At 44.1% G+C, this 27,776-nt stretch overlaps 1 protein-coding gene across 1 annotated transcript in view; it reads right to left on the minus strand.

The window, feature by feature from the left end:
* The window catches only part of LOC146789911 (uncharacterized), a 3,228,338-nt gene that overhangs the window by 2,088,020 nt on the left and 1,112,542 nt on the right, over positions 1–27,776 (minus strand). The window contains exon 6 of the mRNA XM_085631221.1: positions 1,193–1,287. The gene's annotated coding sequence lies outside the window, so the exon portion shown is untranslated. The remainder of the gene's footprint in view (positions 1–1,192; positions 1,288–27,776) is intronic.

A 27,776-nucleotide genomic window follows, 5' to 3' on the forward strand; every position in this document is an offset into this window, starting at 1 on the left:
CGTACCTGGCAATAAATTAAAGGAAACGCAAGTAAAACTGCTTTAAAAAAAAAAAAAAGTTGCTTTGTTACAACAAGGTCCACCGTTAATGGAGTAACATATTTCTGAGACTAAAAAAAGCATTCCATGAAAAATTATATCACAAAAATATATATTCAAAATATAAATAGAAGATTAATGAGAGAACACAGTGAGAAGAGAAATAACTCTCAAATATGTTGTCATCTTTCAACAGGTTAGGCATGAATTAATCTTAAGTATGTCTACCCAAGTTTATGTTTGAATATTCCTGTGCATCAAAACCGAAAAGTAAAAATGTTTTCCACAGTGATGTCTACACTGCACATCTCTTTTCACCACAGCTGTCGTGAAGAGCCTAAATTCAATTACCTAGACAACATAAAGGACACTCAGCGAGGGCTAACCAGAACGGTACAGCAGATAAACCACTATTCTGCATAAGGCTCAATGAGCAGGTATGACATTTGTCTGTTGGTTATTTATCATGTAGCACCTTTTGTAAGTCTGATATAACTTGTCAAACTAATCAAGTTAGTTTGAATTTGGGGTGAGAAGATTGATATGCCAATCCCTTGGAGAGCCTCCTACTAGAATAGGGATCTTAAAGGTTGGAATTAGTTTATTTACCCTCATGGACCAGATTCAAATACAAATTATGTTGATGCAGTCATTCTAGCATTATTTTTTTCAAGAATGAGTGGTCCAAGGGAGTGTGAAGGAAATGTGATTGTGGAATGATTGTACAGTTTCAGTAGATGTGGAATACACGCTGATTTCTCAGGACTCAAAAACACAAGTTTCCAATGGTTTGTCAGCAGTTTTTACAAATCATTCAGTCCAGCAAAGTGGTCAGAGATGACAGGACGTCAAATGTAACAAACAACAAGGTACTGATGGGATGTTTGAATTCATCTCAAGTAATGGAGATTGTCCGGGCCGCATTCCTTTCCATGTTTTTTTACCAACATACCGTTCTAGGAATAGGCCGGCTTTATGCATTGTTTTCCTCAGAGACAACAGGATTTCAAGACCTATCTGAGAAAAATCAACAGCCTTTCAGTGGTACCAGGATCTACCTTTCAAAGTTCCACCATATATTAATGAAACAGCATAATGTGATACCTCATTTGTTTAGGAAAATAGCAATGAAACGGCAGACAGGACGACTTACCTTCCGCACTTGAGAAGTGTTTTTGGTAGTCCAAAGGTCAGTAAATTCACCACGCCTACCTTGGCTCTAAGGCGTGGAGCAAACCTCTAATGCACCTATGGAACAAAAAAACACAATGAAAAGCTCAAGTAAAAAGTCAAGAAAAAAACTCTAAATATTAACTTGTTTTGATGATATGCAAAAAATATATCCCTACCCAGCCAAAACCAATTTCCAAAGCAGATATTGATCTAATTATTCAGTCTTTTATCAGCAACTTGGAGATAAGCTTGCCGCCCCCTCCACGATATGTTGTAGCTAACCACATAACCACAACCAAGAATGCCCAACACAATCTAAGTCTCACTCGCAATATTATGCCGACATTAAGTTTCATGTACTTTTAAAGTCTGTGGTGCATATTAATAAGAGGGTTGAGTCATGTTTGCACCATGCAATGTGGTATATGTGTGACACAAACCTCTAAGATGGATTTATGAAGACACGCAAAGCCACTTTCCGTGGCTCTGAGTGGCTTCATAAATCTGGAGGAGCACAACGTAGTGCAAATCGCTGCGTTGCACCACTTTGCCCGGGGTAGGCATTCCATGGACGTTGTGCTGCATGTTCCCACGCAACGCCAACAGATTTTGAAGCATACCCAGATTTACAAGAACTTGTAAACCTGGGAATATGCCAAAATCTTAAGCCTTGCCTGGGGAGGCGTAACGAGTAGAAATTCCTTTATTTCTCCATGTTTCTTCCATTCCGCAGCACACATAGAGGAATATGCCTCCGAGATTGTTTTTGTGAAGGAAGATGCCCCTTTCTGCAACAAAACAACCCTGCCTACACCACATGCACCCTTGCACCTTGGCACCACAGGGCTGCATTGGCACCAGGTTGCTTAAAGTGCGCTAGCACAGGGGAAAAGGCAGAAATGTGCCATATTCCCCAAAAATGGCCTTTCCCTATGGTGCAGCACAGCAAGATGACTTGCTGCGCTGCGTCATAGTTTAATAAATATGCCCCTTAGTGTATGTATTCACAGTAGCAGTCACAATGTTGCAAAAGCATTTTGAGAAAATTGATGAGAATGGGTTCAACCCTCCTTGAAACCTTCTGGAGCTCACCACAGACACAGGAAAACATGCTGTTTAATTGTATTATGATTTCTACAATTGCCTTGCTTAAACCCTTCCATAAAAGGCCTTTCCAAGAGAACAACACCTTATACTGCACATACCATAATTTTTGCTACTGCCACCATCAACATCCAACAAAATCTTCACATAGTGGCATTTGTCAAACACGATGACTTGCAAGTTTTCTCCTTATTGACAGGCCAAAAGCCTGGTCTCGATATCCTCTCCTGACAGTACCTGTGGCCAGGAAGAGTCCTTGCTGAACTGAGACTGGGGCTAGACGCTCTGGTTTGGTTTGGTTGTTGAGTCAAAGACCTCAATGAGGAGGTTGATATAAATGGCTGTAATCTGCAAACATTTGCAGATTCCTTTGCACTTGCCAACACTAGAATACTGGAGTCTGCTGCCTTCTCTGAGATTGGTTTTAGGCAGCGCCAACACTCTGGAAGCATAGAGTGATTGCCCATGTTTTCTTTACATCACAGATGAAAGCTCCTGAGATGAGGCCCCTGGGCTGCAGTGGCAACAGTGCACTAAGTGGTGGTGGTGGGTTCCAGTTAATGACAAAACTTCCCTGCATTATAGCTTGTGTACCTCTTATTGAAGGTAGGGAACAGCCTCATTGTTGCATTGCATCATTACAAGAGTAATGTGGTACTACCAGAAGCCTAGAATATGGCATCTCTGTTCGAATTGTTGAGAAGATGGATGAAAACAGCCATGGGAGGAACAGCCGGTGGTGAGGGATGCACAGAGGCTCTATGTGTTCTTTCCACAGAGAAAGATGAGAAACTCTTTGGACTCAAATTTGATTCAGTTTTCAAATAGAACTATCATGCTTGGGCCTCTGGCTGATAAGGAGGGTTCACTAAATAGATAATCTTCCTTCATCTTTACATTACCTTTTCAGAATTCCAGCTGTTTTGTTTGTTCTTGGAAATCAGTCACTGACAAATGAGTAGGATCACCTCTTCTGCTGTGTCCTTCGTTGTGTTCACTACCTTTAGCACATTTTCTAACTCCTTCTGCAAAACTGATAACAGACTATGCCCAAAGGCAGCACTATTGATCTGTATTTCCAATGAGGTTCTAGACTCTTTTACGACAATCTAGCTATCCTCCTGGGCAATGTGTGGCCAATTCTTGTACATGAGAAATAATGGAAATGAAATTTGCAAGTAAATCAACCAGTCAGAGTCGAACCTTGTATACAACCGGGATACCATGGCAGATTTCTTACAGACCATTATGGGTACTAGCCACACTGGTGTACCAGGGGCACACCTTACAAGCACAGCTGCATAGTTGAAGCAACGGAACCATGCCATAGCAGCTAGACGCCACACTTTAGGCTCAGGATATTAGTCTTGCTGTTCACCAGCATATTTCCGATGTTGATACAGCAGCCACTCACTTCACATCCACAGGGCATTCCAAGGGAAGTACTTGGGCATTCTCTTGAAATCTCCCTACAAAGCCATATCTGCTATAAAAGATCAACTGGGCTTTGCACCAAATATTCACTCCTCCTGCAGACAGGTGTGACATTTGAGGAAAACGTTCTTTTCTCCAAACATTCTCAACATACAGACTTGAAAAAGTGTTTAAGTATTGCTAGGATTAATCCTTTTTTTACTGGAAGGGAACCCTTCCAGTACAAACCTATCCTACACATAATGCACGCATCTTAACATTCTGGTGTGGTGCAAGGATGAGTGTATATCACAAGGCTGCCTAAAGTGTTCCACTACATGGGGAGTAAGAAACAGTATCTTACTAGATATGGCACTGTTCTCCTCTCTCCCCTTGAAGCAACACAGTGCAGCAACTTTGTTTGCTGCACTGAGTCAGTAAATCTGTTTCTCGGTGTTGAATACCAGCAATGTGCTTGCATCTGTTCCTGTGATTTACTACATGCTCTTGGAACATTACATATGGATCTTATTGTGCATATAACAAAAGAAAACCTGTATCAATTACATATAATACTAGTTGCTAGAAATTGTATTATTGGTGAAGTGGTTGAAAGCAGCACTAAGGCAAAAATAATCCATGACAGTACACATAAATATAGTACACAAACAGTAACAAAGTGGAACCACAACACAAGAAATATCCCAAACCAAAATAGAAAAATGGAGTACATTTTAATAAATAAAATGAAACCAGAACAATAAAAATCCAATCGGTAGAATTGGATACATTCAGTCTTACATTTTTAATTGAAAATAGCACCTAAAAGACATTTGCCACTGGTGGTTATCTGGTTGCGCTACACCGGGGAAAGTCACAAGTTCAGGCCGACTGCAATAGAGCATGGGGCAGATACAGGAGACAATTTAGCCTCTCTGCAAAGTTACCTTCTAAGTTCAGTGTGAAAAGTTCTGTTTGCAATGGAGGGGGCCGTTAGGTGGAGGCGGAGTGTAACGGACAGTAGTCACTTTAACTTTGCACTGGTGATCGTTTCGGGCTGCTGTCGCTGTAGAACAAATTGCAGGATTCGCGTTGCCACAGACAGTTGTTGTCGAAGTGAAGAGAAGGATTCACCAGAGCTTCTTATTGGTAGTTGTCCTAAGTGGCAGAGTCTTTGCATGGACAGGCCCGTTCTTGGTCATGAAGAGCCAAATCTTCAGGATTTTCACCTTTTCTTGCAGGAGGAGCTTCCACTGATATCAGCCTATGGTCCATGACTTGGGGCGCACCTCTTGGGGATCAGGACTCACTCCAGTAGAGGTCAGCAAGAGGGTGCAGGCAGGTCTAGTTTAAGGTCCAGGCAGGTCCACTTGCAGTAGGTCAGCTGGGCAGTTGCAGGGATGCCTCTGAAGCTTGTTGTGTCACTTTAGCCCACACAGTAGGTCAGCTAACTGTTCTTTCGAGTCACTTTGGGTGGCCTTTGATGAAGGCAAGAAGGTTCAATCTTCCTTAAAAGTCAGCACAGCAGTGCATTGAGCAGCAGGGCAGTCCTTTCTCTGAATCCTCCACAGTTCCAGAAGTATTCTAAAGAGTGGCTGTGGAGTTCCACTGTTTATACCTGGTGCCAGCATTTGTGAGTGTGTGTGGGGGGGAGGGGGTGGGTGACTCCATGTCTACCCCCAACACTAGTTCTGGAAAGCTTATTTTCTTTCTCTGGTCAAGACTCCTAGCTGTCTGGGGTGACTAAGGGCAGGGCAGGTCTTGTGTCAGGTTACTTTGTAGGTACTGTAGGCAAAGACCTTTGAAGTGTTACTTTGTAGGTACTGTAGGCAAAGCCCTTTGAAGTGAAATTGGGGCTAATAACAGCCCCTCCCCAGTCATCCTATGAGGATGGCCCATCCTGGCTACACTTAAGCTTCCTTTTGTCTCACTGTCTGAAAGTAATAAACAAATCCTAACAGCAGAGACATTCACAGTGAGGTGACCCAGGATACTGGCAGAAGGCAAAGTTAGTTGGGAGAAGAAAATTACAACTTTCTAAAAGTGGCCTTTTCAAAATTGTATCTTAGAATCCACCTTCACCATTAAAGAGGATTTTAAATTAGAATTCTGGGTCCAACATTCTTTCTACTAAACTGGGCAATAGAGAACATGGAAACGTTGTGCTTGCTTCCCATAAGGGCCATCCTTTATCCCTACATAAACCCTCTAGTGATAATGCAAATAGGGTTGATTGCTCACGACACGGGTGTGGCCCATCTTTGAACATGACGAGGAGTAGGTCCCCAGTTCGTATGCCCTCCCAGAACCAAGGCACAAATTTGCATTTACCCCCAGAAGTGACCCCATATACTGCGGTGCTGGCTAATGCCCCTATGCTGCCTGCTAGTAGCTTCGAACACTGGACAACCCTGCGTAATAGATCACTCCATTTCCTTAGTGCTAGGACTGGGATTAATATTAATCTATCGTTCTCAGAATACAAAATGGCGCGTAGAATTGGTTGGGTGGGTCAATCTAGGAAGTCACTCGAAGGAGACTGCATTGTCATGTCATTTAGGTCTCCGGATTTTGTCCACCGGATACTAGATAGGGCGGGCAACGGGTCAGTTCGATTAGACGAGCTGGCTATACTGACCCCTGGGGTACTTTTACCCGCCTCCTACCCTTTACGAATGGCCCCTAGGGAAAGAGGGTTTATTCACGGCACCCAGCCCAGATACACAATTCCAACTAGCAAACACTTTGAAATTTTTAACACTCTGGAGGACATAGACTGACTACCACAGGATGCAAGACTTGTTGATGAGCAGGATGGTCAGCAGGGAGCTAGAACCTTAACGAAAGTAAATAAAATATGGCAGCAGAGAAGTTATTTTCCTAGAAATACTTATGTCTCGGGGTAGATAGACCATCCTCTATTAACGTGAAAATTGGATGTAGTCTTATATCATGGAACATATCTGGATTACGAACCAAGATTGGCAATCCCCAGTGGTCTGAATATATATTAAATTATGAAATTATTTGTCAACAGGAGACATGGCTGTAGGATGTAATCCACATAAATGGATACAGAACTTTTAACACTCAAGCTGTAGGGGTTTCCCATGGTAGACCTAAAGGTGGACTCTGTATATATGCATCGACAAGTTAAATCTCATTAATATCGAGTCCCACCTTGAATCCCCTTATTATCAATTGCTAATTTGGGCTCTGACTGCCTCCTATTCTATGATACTGGTCAACTTCTATAACAACATTCCAGCTGATTGTATCTCTAAGGTGGTTAATACATTGTACAATGAACTTAGAAGCAATGGAGATTGACAAAAATATAATTTACTTTATTCGCCATCTTTATAAGGGAGCTCAAACACGTGTGCGATTTGGCCTGGGAGGAGAGTGTACCGCCTCTTTCCCTATTAGGAGGGGGGTTAGGCAGGGCTGTGTCCTAGCCCCCTTCCTTTTTAATGTTTATATTAATGGGTTAGGGCAGGCACTCCTTGAAGACGCTCAAAACTTCCCACAAATGGGTAATCGCCCCATTCCGGCATTGTTATATGCGGACGATGCTGTGATTATATCTCGCACACAGACTGGCCTACAAAAGACCCTAAATAATTTTTTAAACTTTATGAAGGATCTGGATCTCAAAATTAATATCTCAAAAACCTTTATAATGAGATGTGGTCATGTGATCCAGAAACGTAAGGAAATATATGTGGAGGGAATTCCAATAGCTCCAACCAACAGTTTTCATATTTAGGCATCTTCTTTAGCCATATTGACACATGGTCAAAAGCCGTTACAGCCAAAAAGCTAGCATTAATCAGAACAACATCTGCTCTTGTTAGCTTTGCAAGAAAACTGGGATGTAAACCACCGCTGGAACTTCTGAAGATCTACAATGCCAAATGTGTCTCAACTGTTCTCTATGGAGCTGGGATTTGTGGTTTTGCTGACACTAACTTAATTCAACTAGTTGAGAACTCTTTTTTAAGATATGTTCTGTTGGCATCCACTAGTACATCCACCCATGTCTGTCATACGGAGCTGGGTCTCCCGTATATATCCGACCTCATAAAACTTGAGCCAATTCTGCTTTGGCACAGGATCTGGTTTAAGGAAGAGACTAAATGTAATAGGGCCCTATTACAAGATAGTCTTAGGCTGGACGGTGCCCAAAGCATACCACGGGTTAAGTATATTCGAGATTTTACTAAAGATATGGGTAATCCCGAATATTTTACCAACCCTAGCACCATCACTTTGGTATCCAGGAAAGACCTTAGAAAAAAGATCCTGACTTTCCAGGACACACTACGACTGCCGGGGGAAATTATTAAGCCCAGTGTCCTACAGCATCAGATGGTACTTACAATTTTTAATCTGCAGCCATATTTAGTATTTGTTCCCAGTGTTTTTGATAGGTTTTTATTAATAAGATTTAGATTGGGGACAATACATAGACTAGTCTCTTTCCCCAATATGAACGACTGGGCCAGGGAGTTACAACTATGTCCATGTGATCGTTTGTCAAATCAATACTCTCTACATCTGGTTTTAATCTGTAAACTCTATAAGGAGTTAAGAAAGACTTGGATAGTCCCAATTTTACAGAACTATGGCTTGAGACAATGCCGCCCTGCGTTCATTAAGCTTCAGATTTTAGAAAATGAGAATGTTGCTTGGAGGATGTCTATGTTCTTAAAAAAAATATTGCATCAAAGAAAGAGGATTGCATTCTAGGAATGAGGAGGTGGCTCATTTTAGATGTATTGTTTCTATTCTTTTTATCGTACTTGTGATTATGTGATCTAAATATACATGAAATGTACTTTTTTATCAGACAAAAATGTGTATCTATTTTTAAATTCGTGATGTATTTTATCTGTGTTTTTTATGATTGTTACAATACAATCGAAATAAAGCTTTGTTTGATTTGATTTGAAATTAGAATTCAGTTGAGTGTGAAGAGCATATCTCCATTTGCACCCATTCAAAAGTTAGCACTTATTGGAATGTAATAAGGTGAACCAGTGCTGGCCTGTGGGAGAAAAAGCCTTACAACAGTGAAAAGTCGACTTTAGGAGTTTTTCCCTGCCAGAACATATAACATTTAAATACGTGTAGGAGAGTAGGATCTGCACTTCTGTTGCCCCCACTTTTTTTCTGATGTTAACACTTGTTTCTGGCTATAGTCTGGCTGGGTCCCTGCTAATCAGGGCCCCAGTCTCTCTGTTCTGTCTAAACAACGTGGAGTGCATATGAGATGCACTAGTGATTGGATACTGGGATACCTTATGAGCCCCTAGTATATGGTATCTTAGGTACCAAGGGCATAGGTACTTCACAGGCCTACCAGGGGCTGAAGCATGTATTATGCCACCCCTGGGAAGTAGACTAAATCTGACACCACAGGCTTGCTACTGCAGCCTGGGTGAGGTAGTGTTAGCACTCCTCACTGAGGTATAGGTTCCCTACATCTCACCTTACACACACATATAAACCTATCAGTCACCCCTAAGGCAGGCCCTATTAATCATGAGGGCAGGGTGCTTGGTTTACAATGTGAGGGGGTGCCTCTGCATGGGCAGGGCCCCTCTGCAGCTGGCAGAGTCTATTCTCTGTGGCTGTTTGTGGATGCGGTTAAACCATATACTCTTAAGTGCATTATAACCTACTGGTAAATGCTAACTTTGGGATGGCTGCATCAAAACATGTCGTGTTTGGTGTCAAACGCCTTGGAATCATACCCCCACACCTATAACTGGTGTGGGAGTGTATTCCCACCCTTCTAGAGGGATAGACATGTACCTACTGTGGAAACTCAGTAGAAATCTGAAAGAGCCTGTGGATAACTGATATGGAGAGGGTCTGTAAAGTACAACAGGTCCCCCAGAAACAGTGGGCAGCAATCCTGTGGCTCTCCTTTTCTGATAAAGGTAGAGACAAGCTCCTCACTGTTAGAGAAGAGGATGCTGATTATGAAGTCCTGAAGAGTACACCAATAGATGGGTTTGGCTTACCCACTGAACAGTACAGGTTGAAGTTCAGAGACACCCAGAAAGCATAGACTCAGGACTGGACTGACTTTGTTGATTGTGCAACCAAGGCTCTGGAGGGTTAACTGGTTGGTAGTAGAGTTACTGATTTTAAGGGGTTGTATAATCTTACGATGAGAGAACAGATCCTTAATAATTGCCAAAACCAGTTGTTGCATTAATACTTGGTGGACTCTGATCTGACCTCGCTCCAAGAATTGGGAAAGAAGGCAGACAAATGGGTCAGAACCAGGATGAGGCAGAAAACCCAGAACCAAGGGGGTGTCACTAAGAAGCAAGATCCTAAAGGCTCTGAGAAAGGTGGGGATAAGTCAAAAGACCAGAAGTCTTCACAAGGGCCCCAACAATCTGCATCTGGTGGGGATTCACAGTCCAACAAAGGGAAAGCCCAAAAGAAGCCCTGGTGCAAATTCTGTAAACAGAAAGGGCACTAGACTTCTGACTGTTACAAGTCCAAAGACCAAACCACCACCACTCCTGCCCCTAAGGCAACTGTTCCCCCTAGTACAGCTACTGGTGGAGGTGGAAATCAGTATAAGGGTGTAGTAGGGTTGACCCTGGGTTCTGAAGTGGACTCTGGCCTAGTCAGAGAACCCACTCAGGCATTGCTGGTTTGTGAGGGAGACATTGATATGTCCTTCCTAGTGAGCCCCAGTAATCTGGGCAAATACAAACAGCAGCCTGTAATAAATGGCAAACAGGCTTTGGCATTCAGGGACACAGGTGCTAGTGTCACCATGGTGGCAGAGGATTTGGTGGACCCTGAGCAGATCATCCTGGGTGAAATGTACCAGGTTACCAATGCAAGCAATGTCAGTACCAACCATAGTCTGGCTGATGTAAATTTCTCCTGGGGAGGGGTAACTGGCCTCAAGAAGGTAGTAGTCAGTGCAGACCTCCCTGTCGAATGTCTATTGGGCAATGATCTAGAGACTTCAGCCTGGTCTGAAGTAGAGTTATGGACTCATGTTGAGATGTTGGTCATACCTTCAGAGGTATTTGCTGTGACCAGGTCACAGGCCAAAATGCATAAAGCTGAACCAGCTCTGGATCCTGAAACTATGGACCAGATGCTACCCAAGAGGAGGAGCAGTAGGGTTATGGCAATGCCTTCCCCTCTGTCTCAGATCACAGATTCCCCTCCTGAGGGAGGAGAAGCAGATCCTGAAGAAGGAACTGCCGCAGAAGGACTTGAGCCTGATCAGGTTGAGTTCTTGGGGACAGGGGGCCCTTCTAGGGAAGATCTGAGCAAAGAGCAACAGTGCTGCCCCTCTCTTGAACCCCTCAGACAGCAGGCTGCTGCTGAGGCTGCTGGGAGTGCTAGTGGGTCCCGTAACGTTTATTGGGATGACGGACTCCTATATTCTGAGGTTAGAGATCCTACCCCTGGAGCCACCAGGAGGCTGGTAATACCTCAGAAGTTTAGGGGGTTCCTCTTGACCCTAGCACATGATATCCCTTTGGCAGGACACTTGGGCCAAAACAAGACCTGGGACAGGCTTGTTCCACATTTTCATTGGCCACATATGTCAGAGGACACCAAGGAGTTTTGTTGCTCCTGTGTCACTTGCCAAGCCAGTGGCAAGTCAGGTGGCACAACAAAGGCCCCCCTGATACCACTACCTGTGGTGGGGGTACCCTTTGAAAGGGTAGGGATTGACATTGTTGGTCCCCTTGATCCTCCAACAGCATCTGGGCACAGGTTTATCCTGGTGGTAGTGGATCATGCCACCAGGTACCCAGAAGCAATTCCCCTCAGGACCACCACAGCCCCTGTGGTGGCAAGAGCCCTCATTGGAGTTTTCTCCAGAGTGGGTTTCCCTAAGGAGGTTATATCTGACAGAGGTACCAACTTCATTTCAGGGTATCTAAAAGTGATGTGGAAGGAGTGTGGAGTAAACTACAAATTCACTACTCCCTATCACCCACAATGCAATGGGTTAATTGAAAGGTTCAACAAAACCCTAAAGGGAATGATTAAAGGCCTCCCAGAAAAGCTTAGGCGAAAATGGGACTTTTACTTCCCTGCCTTCTGTTTGCATACAGAGAGGTCCCACAGAAGGGGGTTGGCTACAGCCCTTTTGAACTTCTGTTTGGGCATCCTGTAAGAGGTCCATTATGTTTGGTGAAGGAGGGCTGGGAGTTACCTCTCAAACCTCCCAAACAGGATGTGATGGACTATGTACTTGGTCTCCGCTCCAGGATGGCTGAATACATGAAGAAGGCAACCAAAAACCTTGAGGCAAGCCAAGAACTACAGAAAACGTGGCATGACCAAAAGGCTGTGCTGACTGTATACCAGCCAGGACAGAAAGTGTGGGTGCTGGAGCCTGTGGCCCCAGCAGCTCTCCAAGACAAGTGGAGTGGCCCCCATACAATTGTTGAGAAAAAGGGAGAAGTCACCTATCTGGTGGATCTTGGAACTCCCAGGAGCCCTCTTAGGGTGCTCCATGTCAACAGATTGAAACCACATGTTGACAGGGCTGACATGGGCTTGCTCATGGCACTTGATGAGGAACAGGAGGAGGAGAGTGACCCTCTCCCTGACCTGCTCTCACAGAACCCTGATGATGGGTCAGTAGATAGTGTTGTTTTGGCAAGCAGCCTCACTGATCATCAGCAAACTGAGTGCAGACAAGTTATGCAACAGTTTAGACATATGTTTAGCCTTACCCCTAGTCAGACTTCCTGGTGCACCCATGAGGTGGACACTGGAGACAGTCTGCCTGTCAAGAGTAACATCTACAGGCAACCTGACCATGTCAGGGACTGTATCAGGACTGAAGTCCAGAAAATTTTAGAACTAGGTGTAATTGAGCCTTCAGATAGCCCTTGGGCTAGTCCAGTAGTCCTTGTGCCCAAACCTCATACCCAGGGTGGTAAGAAAGAAATGAGGTAGACTACAGAGGCCTCAATGCAGTCACCAGGACTGATGCCTATCAAATTCCCAGGGCAGATGAACTGATTGATACTTTGGCCTCAGCCAAGTATCTGAGTACATTTGACCTAACAGCTGGCTACTGGCACATCAGGTTAGCTGAGGATGCCAAGGCCAAAACTGCATTTTCAACCCCTGGTGGGCACTACCACTTTGTGGTGATGCCCTTTGGTTTGAAGAATGCACCTGCCACTTTTCAGAGGTTGGTGAACAAAGTTCTGACAGGTATGGAAACTTATTGCTCAGCTTATCTAGATGATATTGCTGTCTTTAGTCCCACCTGGCAGGATCACCTGGTCCACCTCAGAAATGTTTTGGAGGCCCTGCAAAAAGCAGGCCTCACTATCAAGGCCACTAAGTGCCAGATAGGGCAGAGTCAGGTTGTGTACCTGGGCCACCTTGTAGGTAGAGGCCAGGTTCAACCATTGCAGAGCAAAATCCAGACCATAATGGGATGGGTAGCTCCAACCACCCAGACACAAATGAGAGCCTTTTTGGGCCTGACTGGGTACTATAGGAGGTTTGTCAAGGGATATGGATCTATAGTGGCCCCCTTAAATGATCTTACCTCAAAGAAAATGCCAAAAAAAGAGATTCAGTGGACAGCTAGCTGTCAGGAGGCATTTGAAGACCTGAAGCAGGCCATGTGCACTGCCCCCACCTTACAGAGTCCAGACTATACCAAAAAGTTCATTGTCCAAACAGATGCTTCTGAGCTGGGTGTGGGAGCTGTACTGTCTCAACTGAATGATGAAGGTCAAGACCAGCCAGTAGCTTTTATAAGCAGAAGGCTGACCCCTAGAGAGAAACGTTGGTCAGCTATAGAGAGGGAGGCCTGTGCTGTGGTGTGGGCCCTGAAGAAGCTGAGGCCATACTTGTTTGGCACTCACTTCATAGTTCAGACTGACCACAAGCCCCTCCTATGGCTTAAACAGATGAAAGGTGAAAACCCAAAACTGCTAAGGAGGTCCATTTCCCCACAGGTGATGGAATATACAGTGGAACATAGACGTGGGACCCAACATGCCAATGCAGATGGGCTCTCAAAGTATTTCCACTTAGAACACGAAGACTCAACTGGTCACAGTTAGTTTAGTGTCCCTGCGGTTGGGGGGGGGGGGGGGTTGTGTAGGAGAGTAGGATCTGCACTTATGTTGCCCTCACTTTTTTTCTGATGTTAACACTGGTTTCTGGCTATAGTCTGTCTGGGTCCCTGCTAATCAGGGCCCCAGTCTCTCTGTTCTCTCTAAACAACTTGGAGTGCTTATTAGACGCACTAGTGATTGGATACTGTGGTACCTTATGAGCCCCTAGTATATGGTACCTTAGGTACCAAGGGCATAGGTACTTCATCTGCCTACCAGGGGCTGAAGCATGTATTATGCCACCCCTGGGAAGCAGACTAAATCTGACACCACAGGCCTGCTACTGCAGCCTGGGTGAGGTAGTGTTAGCACTTCTCACTGAGGTATAGGTTCCCTATATCTCACCTTACACACACATATAAACCTATCAGTGACCCCTAAGGCAGGCCCTATCAATCCTGAGGGCAGGTTGCTTGGTTTACAATGTGAGGGGGTGCCTCTGCATGAGCAGGGCCCCTCTGCAGCTGGCAGAGTCTAATCTCTGTGGCTGTTTGTGGATGCGGTTAAACCATATACTCTTAAGTGCATTATAACCTAGCGGTAAATGCTAACTTTGGGATGGCTGCATCAAAACATGTTGTGTTTAGTGTCAAATGCCTTGGAATCATACCCCGACACCAATAACTGGTATGGGAGTATGATCCCACCCTTCTAGAGGGATAGACATGTACCTACTGTGGAAACACGGTAGAAATCTGAAAGAGCCTGGCATCACAAAATGGATGCCACCAGCACAAACACTGGGCTGCCCTCCTGCTGCTGACTGAAACTTGCAGTGGAGGAGGCCCAACAATAGGCATCCTGTCACAGGGAGGTGTCAGCACCTTCCAGACAGGATTTAGTGTATTGTGGCTGGGTGGGTGCACTCCTAGAGTGCTTTGAAGTCCTGCACTGGGGGAGCAGTAGGCTCCTCTGTGCATATGCCAGCTCAAACCAGTTCAGGGGCTACCTGCCCCTGCTCTGACACGAAACTGGACAAAGGGAAGTGGGCGTAACCACCCACTCCCCTGACCCTCCCAGAGGAGTGGTCATAGAGCTAGTCCCTCCCTTTCTGTTAGTATAAGATAGGGAATCCTTGCCATTGCAAGCTAGATATCCCTGGATGACGCTCTACAAGAAGAATCCTGGACCTTTGACATTCCACTACTTTAGGAAGACTGAAGAATCTCCCGTGGAGTCAAGGAGTGACTCCCCTGCTTGGCAGGCACCAAAACTATGAATCAACAGTTGCAAACGTTCCCGCTCCCGCCGGAGTCCGAAGTCCCTGCAGCCCCGGAAGTTGATTTCCTGACTTCTCGACGGCCATTGTGAGTCCCCAGCGAACCGGAGGCAAGTGGACCCCACGAGTGACGAGGAACAGCAATACACGGGTACTGCGCACTATTGTCAAGTGCAACCCCTTCACGACATTCTACGAACTTGTGCATTGGATCACGTGTGGTCAAAGCCACCAGCAGGATTTCCCTTGAAAATCAGAAGCCTACCTTGTCCCGAGTGACCGTGGGCTCCTGTGCAGGGAATCCTCATGAGGCATCCATGCGATCCCTTGCCGGTTGGCTTGTGGGTCCCCTGAAGACTTTCTCATCAAACCAAAGCGCTCCCCTGGTTGCTCCTGGCCTGCCCTGACTTACCCTTGCTAGTGAGTCCCTCAGACCTTGCTGGTCTGCATAGCTGACTTTCTTCACATTCCATGAGACTTGCTGTTGCCAAGGCTTGTTGGCTTCAATCCGGTTGCCGCCACCTTAGTAAGCTGCAGACTTCGTGGTACACTCCGAATGCAGCTCCTGGTTGTCATTGACACCTCTTGGACCTCGTGGCTGAAGAGTCAAGATACCTGTGAATCATCTGAAATCACCCGACTACCGTGGGCATCCATCTTACTGGCCCCGGGTCACTGGCAAGTGACTGTGAACACTGTCCCTTCTGCATTCAGGTCTTCCTTCTTCTGAATCCAGCCTTGGATTCCACTGGACACTTCTCTAGTCTTCACAAGCAGCAAATCTTCTTCGGCTTCCATTGAAAACGACCCCGCGGCCCGACACCAAAAGACACCCATGCACCCTGCTTCCCTGGGTGAGGTAACTCGTGTACTCCGGTACTCCTGTGGGTGTTGCCCCTCGAAGTACTTACCTTGTATGTGGCTTGCTTGTAGACTCTCCCAAAGTACCCTAAAACTTTAAAAATCCAACTGCGACTTGCTCAATTGAAATCAATAGGGAACCCGCGGCTGTGTTCTCACACTGTATATATATCTAGAAAGAGAAGGTATCAAGGAAATAATACATAAACCATTCATGAAGCGAGCACATTTAATTACCCCTTCAAGAGTATCAAATATTCATTTAGAGTATATCTGACATAATTTTCAAAATCTCACAAAAACAGGCGCTTATTCAAGGAAAGACACAAGGACATATATCATACAACATAAATTATATACATAGCACACAACATCTACTACACATAACGATTAACCCAAATATACGTTATTCCCAACAGTGTCCCCTTCTGACTAGCGGGAGGACCACTGGGAGATAGTCAACCGAGGAGGGAAAAGACACAAGCAAGGGGGGCAAAAATGGCCCAAGGTTTTACAAATGTCCCAGTCACAGTCTGTAAATCACTCAAGCTCTGGTGACTCCTCCATCCAATATCTGTCGACGTGACCACGTTTCAGCCAAAATTAGCTTATGGCCTCTTCAGGACAGGGGTTGAACGACAACTATAACAATAAAAGGGAGGGGGGAACAACATTACTCTCATTAAAATCCTCCCCTGAACCTGAAATGGTGACCAAGCAGAGCACACAGTGCCAAGATCCCGCAAAGGACCCCTCCAAGGAGAACCCAATAAACCTTATATCCCATAGACCACACGTGACTAATTACAAGAAATAGTGGTAAGGAAAAAGACACCATTAAACAAACAATGCATATGTACCTATCCTAAAAACAGGCCTCTCTCACCACTGTGCCTCATATTAATAAATAACTAAAAATGGTGCCAACCTACTAAATAAATAATCAGTGAACCACCAATCTCATAAGCCTCAATTATATCCAAGGCTAAAACTCAAAGCATACTACCCTGCACCAGAGTCTAATCTAAATACACTTACATTAGTCTTCCTTCTTTCTATCTTGCGTGGTTGTTCAATCGGTACAAAACAAAATTCTGCTAATATGGGGGAGGAACAATGTACCAGAATATCACGGCGGCTGCATAGAAAAAATAAAGTACATATGCAGGGTGAGTAATCTTCCCCCATGTCCCTGGCGATGTATAACCACCTGCATATACAAGCAACGCTCTTACCTCAAAGCCGCTGTGCGCGCCTATAAACCGGTAATATCCACCAGATCCGACCACCAATTCTCCACTAAGTTTCTAAAAGACAAACAAAATATACTATCTTAAGAGCCCTACGAGCGTTTCTATTCACGCATATGGCTACGTAAACACGACTAATGTCCCACTTACTCGATCGAAGTCGGGTCGGTCCTCAAACGAAATCCTCGCTACAGCGCCATTCCACACACGCTCAGGAAGTGCAACAACGGGGCATGAAACGACCATACCGGAAGTAAAGCTCCCGCTTTGCCCAAACCCCTCCCTCTGTCAACATCAACATAGACAGAGGACAGGGAAGTGGCCATAAAGCTAACAAACGACCACAGAAGTGGGAAATTAAAATTCCACAAATGAATAGGCATATATAATAGATATACGCCGATCACCCGCTTACAACAAACGATATATAAACACTGATAATGGTCAGTCCAACAATTAAACCAAATCACCCTAGGTGAACACACCTACCTAAATAAAGAACTAACCCCCTTATATGCGACATGTACTGCGACACTAGACCGAGACCGCACATGGTCCCCTCTGAATTTCTGCTTGAACTAGCAACGATTTGTTTGAAAAATAATTTTTTTGCGTTTAAATCTGATTTGTTCTTGCAAGTCAAAGGTGTTGGGATGGGATGTTGTTTTGCCCCTGAGATTGCTAATCTAGTGATGGATTTTTTCGAGACAAGGTATATCTTCCATGAGGGGACTCCATTCAGAGGTCATATCCTTGAGTGGATTCGCTTAATCGACGATGTATTTATGGTATGGAAAGGCACACTAGAAGAACTTGAGCGATTCCACATATGGCTGAATACACGTACCACTGACCTAAAATTTACTAAAAGTGTTAGTAACACACGTATTAATTTTTTGGACGTATGGATCATTGCCAAAAATGGCAGGTTGGAGGTGGACTTGTTCACCAAACCAACCGACAGAAACACTTTACTGGATTACTCGTCAAGGCACCCTCGTAATCTCAGGGACAACTTGCCCTACGGGCAGTTCCTGAGGGTACGACGTAATTGTACGGATAAAAACGATTATTTTAGGAATGCCAAAAATTTGCAAGAGAAACTGGTGACTAGAGGTTATCCGAAAAGATTAGTCAAAGGAGCACTCAAACGAGCGTGGTATACACCCCGGGAAAACCTGCTAATACCCAAAAACAAAAAAGCATCTGAGCAACTGGTCTGTGTATTGACTTTCAGCCCAAAAGCAAATAAGGTAAAACAGATTATTCTAAGGAACTTGAGGCTACTGGACCATTTAAACATTCCTAAGCCCTTGTTTGCCTTTAGACGTGGCAGGAATTTGAAAAAACATTTGGTAAAAGCTACTCGTCAGTCGCCCATGCCCACAGACACAAGAGGCCTTTTGGGGTTACCTAGAGTTATAGGGCACTTTAAATGCACTAATTGTGCGGTGTGTGTCCATACCAAAGACTCAAAAGCAGTAACAATTCAAGGAAAAACACATAAACAGTTTGGTTTTTCTAACTGCAACACGATAAATGTTGTGTACTGTGTGACATGTCCATGTGGTTATTCCTACATTGGACAAACCACACAAGCTGTCAAAATGCGGATCATCCAGCATAAATCCCGCATTCGGTGCAAGACCATGGGGGCTCCCATGGTCCAACATTTTATGGAAAATGGGCATGGAGATAATGACTTGGAGTGGACTGTTTTAGCAGTAGCGAAGGCCCCCACTAAAACATCTTTACAGAAAAAATTAAATAACTTAGAAGCTCGTCTGATAGAAAGATATCAGACCTCCAGCAGGGGCCTTAATGACCGTGATGAGGTTTGGTCTTTGATTGTGAACTGACCTGCTCGGCAACTCTAGGCTATAGTCAGCGTCTAGCGTTTTTAAAAAGGGCGTGCGAATTTTAGGGTACGCTTGATTAAGAGTGTGTTGGTCTCCTGCTGTTCACTCTGTTTATGTGCACATTCAAACAGTATAATGTATATAATGTATATCCTCTGTTATTCATCTGTAGGGTTTTCCTCTGCATTTTGGCTTTGGTCATTATGTATATTGTATAATTGTATATATGTATATAATGTATATTATTTTGTGTGGAGAGGGAAGCAGTGCTTTCTTCCTTCTTATGGTGTCCTTGCAGTGCACACAGTGCCCGTCATTTCTTTGCTTCTCCTTCTCCCCCTTTTTTCAATTCATATAAGGGGGTTAGTTCTTTATTTAGGTAGGTGTGTTCACCTAGGGTGATTTGGTTTAATTGTTGGACTGACCATTATCAGTGTTTATAAATGGTTTGTTGTAAGCGGGTGATCGGCGTATATCTATTATATATGCCTATTCATTTGTGGAATTTTAATTTCCCACTTCTGTGGTCGTTTGTTAGCGTTATGGCCACTTCCCTGTCCTCTGTCTATGTTGATGTTGACAGAGGGAGGGGTTTGGGCAAAGCGGGAGCTTTACTTCCGGGATGGTCGTTTCATGCCCCGTTGTTGCACTTCCTGAGCGTGTGTGGAATGGCGCTGTAGCAAGGATTTCGTTTGAGGACCGACCCGACTTCGATCGAGTAAGTGGGACATTAGTCGTGTTTACGTAGCCATATGCGTGAATAGAAACGCTCGTAGGGCTCTTAAGATAGTATATTTTGTTTGTCTTTTAGAAACTTAGTGGAGAATTGGTGGTCGGATCTGGTGGATATTACCGGTTTATAGGCGCGCACAGCGGCTTTGAGGTAAGAGCGTTGCTTGTATATGCAGGTGGTTATACATCGCCAGGGACATGGGGGAAGATTACTCACCCTGCATATGTACTTTATTTTTTCTATGCAGCCGCTGTGATATTCTGGTACATTGTTCCTCCCCCATATTAGCAGGATTTTGTTTTGTACCGATTGAACAACCACGCAAGATAGAAAGAAGGAAGACTAATGTAAGTGTATTTAGATTAGACTCTGGTGCAGGGTAGTATGCTTTGAGTTTTGGCCTTGGATATAATTGAGGCTTATGAGATTGGTGGTTCACTGATTATTTATTTAGTAGGTTGGCACCATTTTTAGTTATTTATTAATATGAGGCACAGTGGTGAGAGAGGCCTGTTTTTAGGATAGGTACATATGCATTGGTTGTTTAATGGTGTATTTTTCCTTACCACTATTTCTTGTAATTAGTCACGTGTGGTCTATGGGATATAAGGTTTATTGGGTTCTCCTTGGAGGGGTCCTTTGCGGGATCTTGGCACTGTGTGCTCTGCTTGGTCACCATTGCAGGTTCAGGGGAGGATTTTAATGAGAGTAATGTTGTTCCCCCCTCCCTTTTATTGTTATAGTTGTCGTTCAACCCCTGTCCTGAAGAGGCCATAAGCTAATTTTGGCTGAAACGTGGTCACGTCGACAGATATTGGATGGAGGAGTCACCAGAGCTTGAGTGATTTACAGACTGTGACTGGGACATTTGTAAAACCTTGGGCCATTTTTGCCCCCCTTGCTTGTGTCTTTTCCCTCCTCGGTTGACTATCTCCCAGTGGTCCTCCCGCTAGTCAGAAGGGGACACTGTTGGGAATAACGTATATTTGGGTTAATCGTTATGTGTAGTAGATGTTGTGTGCTATGTATATAATTTATGTTGTATGATATATGTCCTTGTGTCTTTCCTTGAATAAGCACCTGTTTTTGTGAGATTTTGAAAATGATGTCAGATATACTCTAAATGAATATTTGATACTCTTGAAGGGGTAATTAAATGTGCTCGCTTCATGAATGGTTTATGTATTATTTCCTTGATACCTTCTCTTTCTAGATATATATATATTGTCCTTATACCCAGGTATCATAGGGTGATTTGGGTATACCCCTGTTGTTTTTTGATGTGTTCTCACACTGCACACGTCTCCCGTGGGTCCTTTACTTACCTGCCTTGGGTGGATTAGTGAGGACCCAGTGATTCTAAAGGCCCTAGGCCTTGTCCCCTTGCAAGTCGACATTCCTAAACCTCCTTTTTAACATATGGTCTGGTACGCCCCTAGGGCCCCATCCATATAAGTGGTTAATTTGTTGTGAAACATTGATTTGTGCATATGTTCCTAACTTCTAATCTCATAACGAGATTAGTAGAGTGTGTCTAGTAATAAATACATATATATTTGATATATATACCTGTGTGGTGTCCTTTCATTTGGAAATTCAAGAGATTATATGGTAAAACAAGCTGCTTTACATTCCTCTGAGACTTAGCCTGAAGGCTGCTCTCCACAGCTACCACTAGGATAGCTTTCTTTAAAAGGTTGTCTTAAACCTATGTACCATAAGAGTCAAATTGGACTGGTGCAAGGTGGCCACTTTAAGTAGTGACCAGCATATGCCAGGCCAACTTTTACCCTATGGGCTGTTTAGGGCCTACCATAAGGGAGACTTATGAATTAAAAGGAAAGGTTTAGGCCTGTAAAAATGTTTATGTTGCCAAGATGAAATGGCAGTTTAAAACTGCACACAGGCTGAAATGGCAGGTCTGAAAGGATTTCAAGGGCAGAATGAGTGCGGCGGGCCCCCTACTGGCATTTAAATTACAGTCACTGGGTACCTGTAGTACTGTTTACTAGGGACTTACAACTGGCTACAACCTGATTTGTACATTTATTTACTTGTACCATGTTTTAGGGTGAGACCATAAGCACTTTACCACCGGTTAGCAGAGAAAATGTGCACAGAGTCCTAAGTTCAACAAAACAAGTTCAGCAATAGAAGGCAAAAACCTGCAAGTGACCCTGCAAAAGGTCAGATCCAACAATGGTCGCATGTAAAACCACTACTAATGAACTACAAACTGAACTACTTACTTGCAGTAAAAGTCAGGTTTTCTCACCAGTATATTATTGTTTGGTACTGCCTACTATGGGCTACCTGTTGTCAAGGAAGCACTATTGCAGTGGGTGCTTGCAGTGGCCGGAAGGAAGCTGTGACACAATGCGAGTCAAATGTAACCACAGCAAACTGTCACCCTCTTCTTTTCTGAGAAAAGAAAGCTTAGAGTTCATGCAGGATTTCCAACATCCTCTTTCATGAACCCTACGTCAATGTTCATGGTATCTGAGGAACAAGAAGCACATGCAGAGAGGGATGAATTTGGGCATCTGGTGGTTCATTTAGCAGTCACATGGTAAGGTCTGTCACTGACTGCACCCAGGGGAGTCACTGCACCATTCTTTTGACTTGGTTCCTTGAGAATAAAAATATCTGCTTGCGGGAAACAGTGCAGACAATGGCGTCCTGCATATCAGTCCAAATCTTGAACCACAGAATATTTCCTGAAACACCAACCAACATGTCTCCCTGCATGATGCCTCCGTTCAACAGGAAACATAAGTATTGTGAAAAAACACTTTTTTAGAGACATGCATGTGGGTCAAATGCATGAAGGTGCTCCATAAACATCCACATATTTCCTCTCCACTGTATTTTTGCTGGAACAATGGACCAAGACAAGCTGGGCTGAAGTAGTAACAGGTGTCCTCCTTGCGAGCCCTGCCATAGCAAACATCCAACTGCTGTTTCAGTAACTTGCTAACAATTCAGAGAAACAGAAATATGCTCTAAAAAATAGGATGAGTGCTACAAAATTCATAACACTAATGCCAGAGTGCCATTTCAAAAGGAAGTAATCATTTTTATGTAGCAAATAAAGCACTTGGTCCACAGAGGCGTTGTACAAAGCCCCCCAATATAGGGGGGCGAGAGAGGCCAGATATTTTTTCATCCCATAGTGGGGATCTCAGTGAGGTCTGCTGTTTTAAGGCTGGGTGGCAGGGAAATACAATTAACAGCAGCTCTGGATCCACTTCAACTCATTCATTGAAAAAAACAAAACTATTTTTTTTAACTTTCATTATGAGGCAACCTAGGTCTGAGTGTGGGAGTAGGCATCCTGGCTGAGTGGGTAGGACACCTCAAGAAAAGATTACTTTCCACAAAATTCTTTTGTAATTGCTCTCATTTCCTTTCCTTTTCTCTCCCTGTTTCCCTCTATCAGGATAGTTTCCTTCCTTCAGTTCCCTTTGCTTTCCCTTCCATCTGTCTGAATCCTTCTCTCTCTTCAGCAGTACTCTCACAGATTGTTCTATATGTTTTATTTCCTCTTTATTTCTTCTTTTTACACTTGTCACTATATCTCATTGTCCATCTATCCCATTCTTCTGAGCACCCATCAACACATTCACCCTCCTCCATCCATCCACCCAGCCATTCATCTGAAGCTAACTCTTATCCCTGAAACTCCTGCAGATGTATTGTAACCCCACTGATCGGGCAACTGAGGTAAAGTACATCTGCAGGTCATGTGCCTTGGGTATGACAGTGAACCCCCTCAAGGTTCTGACAGGTGCCATCCTCAAGGTTTCTCATAGGGAGCCCCCATAAGATTTTGTTTCATCGCTGGGTTCACAAACACTTGCCAAATATATTAATATTTGCGTTATTCTTCAAGCACAGTTATTTGTTATCACTGCATGTTAGACCTGGTATCATTGGTGTGGTTTTTCCCCTGACGTTTCGCCCTCAACCCCCCTGTTGTGCTGACTTTGTTTTTGCTGGCGATAGGACTCTATGCATTTTACTGCTGCTAACTCGCACTACAGTGCTTGTGCTCTCTCCATATAACCTGGTGGAATTGGCTTATACCAAATTGCATATTTAATGAAATTGTAAGTCCCTAGTAAAGTTGCATTTTCTGTGCCTAAGGCCTGTAAATTAAATGCTACTAGTGGACTTGCAGCACTGGTTGTGCAATCCACTTAAGTATCCCTTTAAACATGTCTCAGGTCTACCATTGCAGCCTTTGTGTGAAGTTTTAAACTGCCATTTCAACCTTGCAAATGAAACCTTTTGCCAGGCCCAAATCTTCCTTTGAAATCCATGTAAGTCACCCCTAGGGTAGGTCTGAACACCCGAGAGGTCAGGGTACAGAGTATTTAAAAGACTGGACATGTACTTTTTAGTTTTACATGTTGTGGTAGTGAAACACTCTTAACCCCTTCGCTGCCAGGCCTTTTCCCTCCTGTGCCACGCCCTTTTTTGGCTATTTGGGGTAGTGCGCGCTTAGACACCTGTAACTTTTTGACCACATAAGGTATCCACGTCAAATTTGTGTCATTTTCTTCCAACATCATGGGGATCCTAAAGGTACTCAGGGTTTGTGGATTCTCCTAGAGGGGTCACAGAAATGAGCCAAAATACAGCAAAGTTTGGGGTTTTTCGGAAAAATTGGAAAAATGGGCTGCAAATGAAAGCATCTGGGTTTTTCCCTGCAAATGTTATCAAAAAAGGGTTTGTGGGGTTGAAATCACCATTTTCCCCGCTTTTCGGGGATACCAGACTTTTGTCAGAAACCCAACAGTTTTTACACAGTTTTGGCATTTTTCTGGGACATAGCCTAATTTTGCTATTTTTTGTGCTTTTGACCTCCTTCCAGTTAATGGCAGAAATGGGTACAAAAGCAATAATGGATCCTGGAAAGCTATACATTTTCAAGAAGAAGACAACATTTTGAGTTCAGCAAGGGGTCATTTGTGTGGATCCATCAAGGTTTTTTTATAGAAACTAACAGTTAAATATAGGATAAATTGAAAATTAGTTTAAAAAAAAAAAGCCTTTTGTGTCAACGTTTTCACCTGTAACTTCTTCTAATTATGACAGCTCTTTGAAAGTAATATACCATTACATCCGCTGGACATTACTGGTTGTGGGGATATATAGGACTTGTAGGTTCACCAAGAACCCGACGAACCCAGAGCCAAAAACTGAGCAGCAACTTGCAATGTTTTTTTTATTATGTACCGGGTATATAGTAATTATTCTGTAAAAATGTGTACATGGAAAAATCGGTATGAAAGACACCTATGTATTTCTGAAATGGGAACAAAATATAGAGTTTAGAAACAGTAGATATTTGCACATTTCTGAAATTGGGAATACTCATACTAGCATGAGAATTATCAGTCATTTTTTAGAATGACTTCTTTTTTACACAATATCTTTCATTTGGAAGGCAGAAATGCATCGAAAGTCAATAGATAATAACAGTTCCTTTACAAAACGGAATTACCCTAAGTCTCCCGATAAAAATGGTACCTCACTTGTGTGGGTAGGCATAGTGCCCGCGACAGGAAACGGCGCAAAACGCAATGTGGTCACAACTCAATATCGCAGTGAAAATGTACCCTTTTTTGGCAAAGTGCCTAGCTCTAGTTTTTGAACCCTAGCTCTGCGGGCACCTTGGGAAACCTAGCAAACCTATACATTTTTGAAAACTAGACACCCAGGGGAATCCAGGATGGGGTGACTTGACTGCCTCCCACCAGGGTCTGTTACCCAGAATCCCTAGCAAACCTAAACAATTGTCAAAAAAAACACATTTTCCCCATATTTCTGTGGTGGAAAGTTCCGGAATCTGGGTGGATCCACAAATTTCTACCCATCTTGCGTTCCCCAAAGTCTTACGAGAAAAACGGTACCTCACTTGTGTGGGTCGGCCTAGTGCCCGCGACAGGAAACGGCGCAAAACGCAACGTGGTCACAACTCAATATCGCAGTGAAAATCTACCCTTTTTTGGCAAATTGCCTAGCTCTAGTTTTTGACCCCTAGCTCTACGGGCACCTTGGGAAACCTAGCAAACCTATACATTTTTTAAAACTAGACACCCAGGGGAATCCAGGATGGGGTAACTTGACTGCCTCCCACCAGGGTCTGTTACCCAGAATCCCTTGCAAACCTAAAATATTGACAAAAAAAACACATTTTCGCCACATTTCTGTGGTGGAAAGTTCCGGAATCTGCGTGGATCCACAAATTTCCTCCCACCCCGCGTTGCCCAAAGTCTTAAGAGAAAAATGGTACCTCACTAGTGTGGGTCGGCCTAGTGCCCGCGACAGGAAACGGCGCAAAACGCAACGTGGTCACACCTCAATTTTGCAGTGAAAAATGACCATTTTTTGGCAAAATGTCTAGCTGTAGTTTTTGAACCCTAGCTCTGCGGGCACCTTGGGAAACCTAGCAAACCTTTACATTTTTGAAAACTAGACACCCAGGGGTATCCAGGAATGGGTGACTTGACTGCCTCCCACCAGGGTCTGTTACCCAGAATCCCTTTCAAACCTAAAAAATTGACAAAAAAAACACATTTTCCCCACATTTCTGTGGTGGAAAGTTCCGGAATCTGCGTGGATCCACAAATTTCCACCCACCCCGCATTCCCCAAAGTCTTACGAGAAAAACGGTACCTCACTTGTGTGGGTCGGCCTAGTGCCCGCGACAGGAAACGGCGCAAAACGCAACGTGGTCACACCTCAATTTCGCAGTAAAAAATTACCCTTTTTTGGCAAAATGTCTAGCTGTAGTTTTTGAACCCTAGCTCTGCGGGCACCTTTGGAAACCTAGCAAACCTATACATTTTTGAAAACTAGACACCCAGGGGAATCCAGGATGGGGTGACTTGACTGCCTCCCACCAGGGTCTGTTACCCAGAATCCCTTGCAAACCTAAAAAATTTACAAAAAAAACACATTTTCCCCACATTTCTGTGGTGGAAAGTTCCGGAATCTGCGTGGATCCACAAATTTCCATGCACCCCACGTTCCCCAAAGTCTTACGAGAAAAACGGTACCTCACTTGTGTGGGTCGGCCTAGTGCCCGCGACAGGAAACGGCGCAAAACGCAACGTGGTCAAACCTCAATTTTGCAGTGAAAAATGACCCTTTTTTGGCAAAATGTCTAGCTGTAGTTTTTGAACCCTAGCTCTGCGGGCACCTTGGGAAACCTAGCAAACCTATACATTTTTGAAAACTAGACAACCAGGGGAATCCAGTATGGGGTGACTTGACTGCCTCCCACCAGGGTCTGTTACCCAGAATCCCTTGCAAACCTAAAAAATTGACAAAAAAAACACATTTTCCCCACATTTCTGTTGTGGGAAGTTCCGGAATCTGCGTGGATCCACAAATTTCCACCCACCCCGCATTCCCCAAAGTCTTACGAGAAAAACAGTACCTCACTTGTATGGGTCGGCCTAGTGCCCGCGACAGGAAACGGCGCAAAACGCAACGTGGTCACACCTCAATTTCGCAGTGAAAAATGACCCTTTTTTGGCAAAATGTCTAGCTGTAGTTTTTGAACCCTAGCTCTGCAGGCACTTTGGGAAACCTAGCAAACCTATACATTTTTGAAAACTAGACACCCAGGGGAATCCAGGATGGGGTGACTTGACTGCCTCCCACCAGGGTCTGTTACCCAGAATCCCTTGCAAACCTAAAAAATTGACAAAAAAAACAAATTTTCCCCACATTTCTGTGGTGGAAAGTTCCGGAATCTGCATGGATCCACAAATTTCCACCCACCCCGCGTTTCCCAAAGTCTTACGAGAACAACGGTACCTCACTTGTGTGGGTCGGCCTAGTGCCCGCGACAGGAAACGGCGCAAAACGCAACGTGGTCACACCTCAATTTCGCAGTGAAAAATGACCCTTTTTTGGCAAAATGTCTAGCTGTAGTTTTTGAACCCTAGCTCTGCGGGC

This window comes from Triturus cristatus, chromosome 10 (genome assembly GCF_964204655.1).
Source record: "Triturus cristatus chromosome 10, aTriCri1.1, whole genome shotgun sequence".
Taxonomy (NCBI): Eukaryota; Metazoa; Chordata; class Amphibia; order Caudata; family Salamandridae; genus Triturus; species Triturus cristatus.